Source organism: Eleutherodactylus coqui, unplaced genomic scaffold, assembly GCF_035609145.1.
Source record: "Eleutherodactylus coqui strain aEleCoq1 unplaced genomic scaffold, aEleCoq1.hap1 HAP1_SCAFFOLD_823, whole genome shotgun sequence".
NCBI classification, from domain to species: domain Eukaryota; kingdom Metazoa; phylum Chordata; class Amphibia; order Anura; family Eleutherodactylidae; genus Eleutherodactylus; species Eleutherodactylus coqui.
Genome location: NW_027101715.1, coordinates 5,001 through 11,708, shown reverse-complemented (window position 1 = coordinate 11,708; position 6,708 = coordinate 5,001).

Sequence of the window (6,708 nt, the reverse complement as noted above, 5' to 3'; positions counted from 1 at the left end):
GTCGCTCCGGGCCGAGGCACGGTTCCAGGAGGGCGGAAGGAGCGGGCCCGTTTCCCCTGATAGCGCCGACGGCGGTAAAATAAGGCCTCGCAAAACGTCAGGACGAACACCTTTTTTGCATATAAGGGAACGAGCGGTGTGCGGTCCTTGACAAAGTGACTATTTCTCAATGTGCTGAGGAGTGGGGACCGCTCAAAGTCAAAGCACCGCGGCCGCCCCTCTGCCACCTCCCTGGGAGCAGAGTCATCGAGCGCGAGGGTCCCCACTCCGCCTGTGCAGGCCGCGGGGCCAACAGGCTGGCTGGCTGCCCGGGCAGACCCCGCTCTCCGAGCGGCCGGGCCCCAACGTTCGAGAGGTGTAGGAAGCCACCTTGGGGGGCTGCGGAGGCCCCCCTGACACCGCATCCAAGCCCCTGCTGAGAACCCTGTCCTAGCTGCCTGCGAGGGCAGGCGGGACCCCCCAGGAGGCCGTGCACAGCCCGCGGCAGCCACTGCTGAAGCCCAGGGCAGTTGGCAGAGATGAGTCTTTGAGGAAAAACGACAAAGTCCAAACGCTCCAGGCGCCGGCCAGGGGTGCGGACCCGGCTGGACGGGCCGGCGGGAGCTGCGGCGGCTGGGGAAGAGCCGAGTGTCAATGCATGTCCTGAGAACCGGAAAGGGGACAAACTAGTAGCTCCAGGCCGGGATGGAGTTCCAGGAGGTGGGCCTGACTCCGGAGGTTTTCCCCTTGACATTTTCCCATTGGCCAAAATGGGGGAAGTCAAAAAAGCACCCCCAGCAGATGTATGCGGAGGGGCTGGCGGGTGACGGGGAGCGGGCTGTTGGCAGCAGTGTGCTGGCTGCGGAGGTGTGCATGGGCGTCTGCGGAGGGCCCCCTGAGTGCACCTGCCAGTGGTGGCTCAACACCCTGGCTGAGCCTCCGATGTGCCCCGGCAGGACCCCAGGAGGCCGGGCACAGAACGCCGGCTGCCCCCCTTGCCGTTTGCCGAAGCTTTCGCGGTCAGAAAAAGTTTCAAAGTCCCCACGGGGAGAGAGAGTGTTGAGGGCGAGGGGGTGCTGGCTGCTCCAGGGGCCGGGGGCAACCCCTGGAGGCTGGGCACGGACCGCGGCACACCCCCCTTGCAGTCGGACAATGTCTGAGGAGACAAGTCATGAAAATGACAAAGTCCAAACGCTCCAGGCGTGCCGGCCAGGGGTGCGGACCGGGCTGGCCGGGCAGGCGGGGGCTGCGGCGGCTGGTGCTGAGCCGAGTGTCAATGCATGTCCTGAGAACCGGGAAGGGGGCAAACCAGTAGCTCCAGGCCGAGCTGGGGTTCCAGGAGGTCGGCCTGACTCTGGAGGTTTTCCCCCTGGCTTTTCCCCATAGGCCAACATGGGGGAAGTCAAAAAAGCACCCCCGGCAGATGTATGCAGAGGGGCTGGATGGTGACGGGGAGCGGGCTGTTGGCAGCGGTGTGCTGGCTGCAGAGGGCCCCCGAGGTGCACCTACCAGCAGTTGCTCAAGACCACGCCTGAGCCTCCGGTGTTGCAGGTCAGGACACCCATTGGCGGGGGAACAGCAGGTGGCAGCCCCTGCTGAAGTCGTTGGCAGAGATGAGTCTTTGAGAAAAAACGACAAAGTCCAAACGCTCCAGGCGCTGGTTAGGGGTGCGGACCCGGCTGGCCGGGCCGGCGGGAGCTGCGGCTGCCGGGGCTGAGCCGAGTATCGATGCATGTCGTGAGAAGCGGTATGAGGGTAATCCTGGTCGCTCCGGGCCGAGGCACGGTTCCAGGAGGGCGGAAGGAGCGGGCCTGTTCCCCCTGATAGCGCCGACGGCGGTAAATTAAGGCCTCGCAAAACGTCAGGACGAACACCTTTTTTGCATATAAGGGAACGAGCGGAGTGCGGTCTTTGACCAAGTGACTATTTCTCAGAGTGCTGAGAAGGGAGTGCGGACCGCTCAAAGTCAAAGCACTGCGGCCGCCCCTCTGCCACCTCCCTGGGAGCAGAGTCGTAGAGCGCAAGTGTCCCCACTCCGCCTGTGCAGGCCGCGGGGCCAACAGGCTGGCTGGCTGGCTGGCTGCCCGGGCGACCCCCCTCCGAGATGCCGGGCCGGGGCAGACTGTGCAAACGCGCGCGGGCGTGTTTTCTTCCCCTGGGGTGGAGCCCTTCCACCCCACGCCGTCCGAGGCCCGTTGGCCTCGGGCGGCCTGCCTCCGAGAGTGGGAGAGAGACGGAGGACGGTGGCCCGCGGCGGCGCGAGGCGTCCCCGTTGTTCCACCACGACTGCCAGCCGGTCGATCCTGCCGGTAGCCTGGGCTTGTCTCCGCTCCGCCTGTCCAGGCCGCGGGGCCCACAGGCGGCTTGCCTGGGAAGACCCCGCTCTCCGAGCGGCCGGGCGCCACGTTCAAGAGGTGTACGGAGCCACCTGTGGGGGGGTCTGCGGAGGCCCCCCTGAGAGCGCTGATAACCCTGTCCTAGCTGCCTGCGCGGGCAGGCGGGACCCCCAAGAGGCCGGGCACAGCCCGCGGCAGCCCCCGCCGAAGTCCACGGCAGTTGGCAGAGACGAGTCTCGGAGAGAAAACGACAAAGTCCAGACGCTCCAGGCGCCGGCCAGGGGTGCGGACCCGGCTGGCCGGGCCGGCGGGAGCTGCGGCTGCCGGGGCCGAGCCGAGTGTCGACGCATGTCGTGAGAACCGGTATGAGGGTAATCCTGGGCCCTCGGGGCCGAGCTACGGTTCCATGAAGGCGGAAGGAGCGGGCCTGTTTCCCCTGATAGCGCCGACGACGGTAAAATAAGGGCTCGCAAAACGTCAGGACGAACACCTTTTTTGCATATAAGGGAACGAGCGGTGTGCGGTCTTTGACAAAGTGACTATTTCTCAGAGTGCTGGAGTGGGGACCGCTCAAAGTCAAAGCACCGCGGCCGCCCCTCTGCCACCTCCCTGGGAGCAGAGTCATAGAGCGCAAGTGTCCCCACTCCGCCTGTGCAGGCCGCGGGGCCAACAGGCTGGCTGGCTGGCTGCCCGGGCGACCCCCCTCCGAGATGCCGGGCTGAGGCGTAGGCAGCCGCCTCCATCACCACCACCCAAGGCGAGAGAGTGGGTCAACGGGAGAGCCGTCGCGGCCGGGGGACCCTCGCCGCGCCCATGTCCGGGGAAGGACCACAAGGGCCCTGCTCCCCGGCGCCCCGGCGAGCGGGTTCACCCTCGGCGCGTACGGCTCTCGAGGATGGGGAAGGGACGCGCGTGGGCGTCCCTCCCGTCCCCCGCGGAAGAAGGCGAGCGACTCTGCGCGTCGGGACACCCCGCGGAGCCCCCTGCGGGGGGAGTACTCCGGGGGAGAAGCGTGGCGCAGGGGGTGCAGCCCTTTCCCAGGCCACCGTGCGACGGCGTCGGTGGGGCCGACGCCGAGAGAGAGAACGATCCGGGCTCTCCCGCCTCAGGGCGGCCGAGAGCGGGGCACGGGCCCCACGTTTGGTGACGGTTTTCCCGAAAGCGAAGGACCCCCGCCTGTCCCCTCGGGCTCCGGCCGATGCGGGCGGTCCAGGGCGGGGATAGGGGACGGCGGCCTGCGGACGACGCGCTTTATCCCCAGAAGGAGCGAGGCATGAGGGGGTGTTCCACCCCCGCCGGCCGGTCTCGCTCCTTCTCCGGGCTACGCCTCGGCGGAGTAAAGACCCCCGGGTCAACGCTCCCGCGTCCGGGTGCCGCCGCGCGTCCCCTTCCCGCGGGGGGTGGATCCCTTCCACCCCTGGCCGTTCGAGGCCCGTGCGCCTCGGGCGGCCTCCCTTCCGAGAGAGGGAGAGAGAGACGGAGGACGGTGGTCCGCGACGGCGCGAGACGTCCAAGTTGTGTTCCCCACGGCGGCTACCCGGTCGATCCCGCCCGGTGGCCTAGGCTTTTCCCCACTCTGCCTGTCCTGGCCGCGGGGCCGACAGGCTGTCTGCCCGGGTAGACCCCGTTCTCACTGAGCGGCCGGGCCCCAACGTTCAAGAGGTGTACGAAGCCACCTCGGGGTGGAGCCCTTCCACCCCTGGCCGTCCGAGGCCCGTGCGCCTCGGGCGGCCCCCCTTCCCGAGAGAGGGAGAGAGACGGAGGACGGTGGTCCGCGACGGCGCGAGGCGTCCAACTTGTGTTCCCCCACGGCGGCTATCCGGTCGATCCCGCCCGGTAGCCTAGGCTTTTCCCCACTCTGCCTGTCCAGGCCGCGGGGCCGACAGGCTGTCTGCCCGGGTAGACCCCGTTCTCACTGAGCGGCCGGGCCCCAACGTTCAAGAGGTGTACGAAGCCACCTCGGGGTGGAGCCCTTCCACCCCTGGCCGTCCGAGGCCCGTGCGCCTCGGGCGGCCCCCCTTCCCGAGAGAGGGAGAGAGACGGAGGACGGTGGTCCGCGACGGCGCGAGGCGTCCAACTTGTGTTCCCCCACGGCGGCTATCCGGTCGATCCCGCCCGGTAGCCTAGGCTTTTCCCCACTCTGCCTGTCCAGGCCGCGGGGCCGACAGGCTGTCTGCCCGGGTAGACCCTGTTCTCACTGAGCGGCCGGGCCCCAACGTTCAAGAGGTGTACGAAGCCACCTCGGGGTGGAGCCCTTCCACCCCTGGCCGTCCGAGGCCCGTGCGCCTCGGGCGGCCCCCCCTTCCCGAGAGACGGAGGACGGTGGTCCGCGACGGCGCGAGGCGTCCAACTTGTGTTCCCCCACGGCGGCTTCCCGGTCGATCCCGCCCGCCGGTAGCCTAGGCTTTTCCCCGCTCCGCCTGTCCAGGCCGCGGGGCCGACAGGCTGTCTGCCCGGGTAGACCCCGCTCTCCGAGCGGCCGGGCGCCACGTTCAAGAGGTGTACGAAGCCACCTTTGGGGGGGCTGCGGTGCCCCCCGCCCCGAGAGTGCCTCCCAGGCCGAGGGAGCCCGGCGGTCGAGTGTCGTAGGAAAGCGCGTGCCACGGCTGTGTCGGTCACAGGGGCCAGAGGTAGTTTGGGCAACGGCTTAGATCCGTATGAAGCTCATCCTTTCCGGCCTGTTCTGGCGGCGGCTAGGCGCGCGCGCGCGAATGGCACGACGCCCCTGGTTCCAGCGAGGCGACGGCGCCCCGCACCCCACTCTCTGGGCCGAGCAGAGCCCCCGAGCGCAAGGTTCCCCGCTCCGCCTGTCCAGGCCGCGGGGCCAGCAGGCTGTCTGCCCGGGTAGACCCCGCTCTCCGAGCGGCCGGGCCCCAACGTTCAAGAGGTGTACGAAGCCACCTTGAGGTGGAGCCCTTCCACCCCTGGCCGTCCGAGGCCCGCCGGTAGCCTTGGCTTGTCCCCACTCCGCCTGTCCAGGCCGCGGGGCCGACAGGCTGTCTGCCCGGGTAGACCCCGCTCTCCGAGCGGCCGGGCCCCAACGTTCAAGAGGTGTACGAAGCCACCTTTGGGGGGGCTGCGGTGCCCCCCGCCCCGAGAGTGCCTCCCAGGCCGAGGGGAGCCAGGCGGTCGAGTGTCGTAGGAAAGCGCGTGCGCGGCTGTGTCGGTCACACGAGCCAGAGTTAGTTTGGGCAACGGCTTAGATCCGTATGCAGCTCAACCTTTCCGGCCTGTCCTGGCGGCGGCTAGGCGCGTGCGAACGTCACAACGCCCCTGGTTCCAGCGAGGCGACGGCGCCCCGCACCCAACTCTCCGGGCCGAGCAGAGCCCCCGAGCGCAAGAGCACCCGCTCCGCCTGCCCAGGCCGCGGGGCCGACAGGCTGTCTGCCCGGGTAGACCCCGCTCTCCGAGCGGCCGGGCGCCACGTTCAAGAGGTGTACGAAGCCACCTAAAGGGGGCTGCGGTGGCCCCCTGCCCCGAGAGTGCCTCCCAGGCCGAGGGAGCCCGGCGGTCGAGTGTCGTAGGAAAGCGCGCGCGCGGCTGTGTCACACGGGCCAGAGTTAGTTTGGGCAACGGCTTAGATCCGTATGCAGCTCAACCTTTCCGGCCTGTTCTGGCGGCGGCTAGGCGCGCGCGCACGTCACGACGCCCCTGGTTCCAGCGAGGCGACGGCGCCCCGCCACCCCACTCTCCGGGCCGAGCAGAGCGTCCGCTCTCGCTCCTTGGAGCAGAGCCCCCCGAGCGCAAGAGTCCCCGCTCCCGCCTGTCCAGGCCGCGGGGGCCGACAGGCTGTCTGCCCGGGTAGACACCGCTCTCCGAGCGGCCGGGCCGCAACGTTCAAGAGGTGTACGAAGCCACCTTGGGGGGGCTGCGGAGCCCCCCCTCCCCATGAGAGCGCCTCACAGGCTTTGCTGATAACCCCGTCCTAGCTGCCTGCGCGGGCAGGCGGGACCCCCAGGAGGCCGCGCATAGCCCGCGGCAGCCACCGCTGAAGTCCACAGCAGTTGGCAGATAGGAGTCTTGGAGAAAAAAACGACAAAGTGCAAACGCTCCAGGCGCCGACCAGGGGTGCGTACCTGGCTGGCCGGGCCGGCGGGAGCTGCGGCTGCTGGAGTTGCACCGAGTGTCGATGCATGTCGTGAGAACCGGTATGAGGTTGAACCTGGGCCCTCGGGGCCGAGGCGCGGTTCCAGGGAGACGGAAGGAGCGGGCGTGTTTCCCCTGATAGCGCCGACGACGGTAAAATAAGGCCTCGCAAAACGTCAGGACGAACACCTTTTTTGCATATAAGGGAACGAGCGGTGTGCGGTCTCTGACCAAGTGAGTATTTCTCAAACTCGAAGCACCCGCGGCGGCCTCCCCTCTGCCGCCACCCCGCACCCTCCTGGGGCAG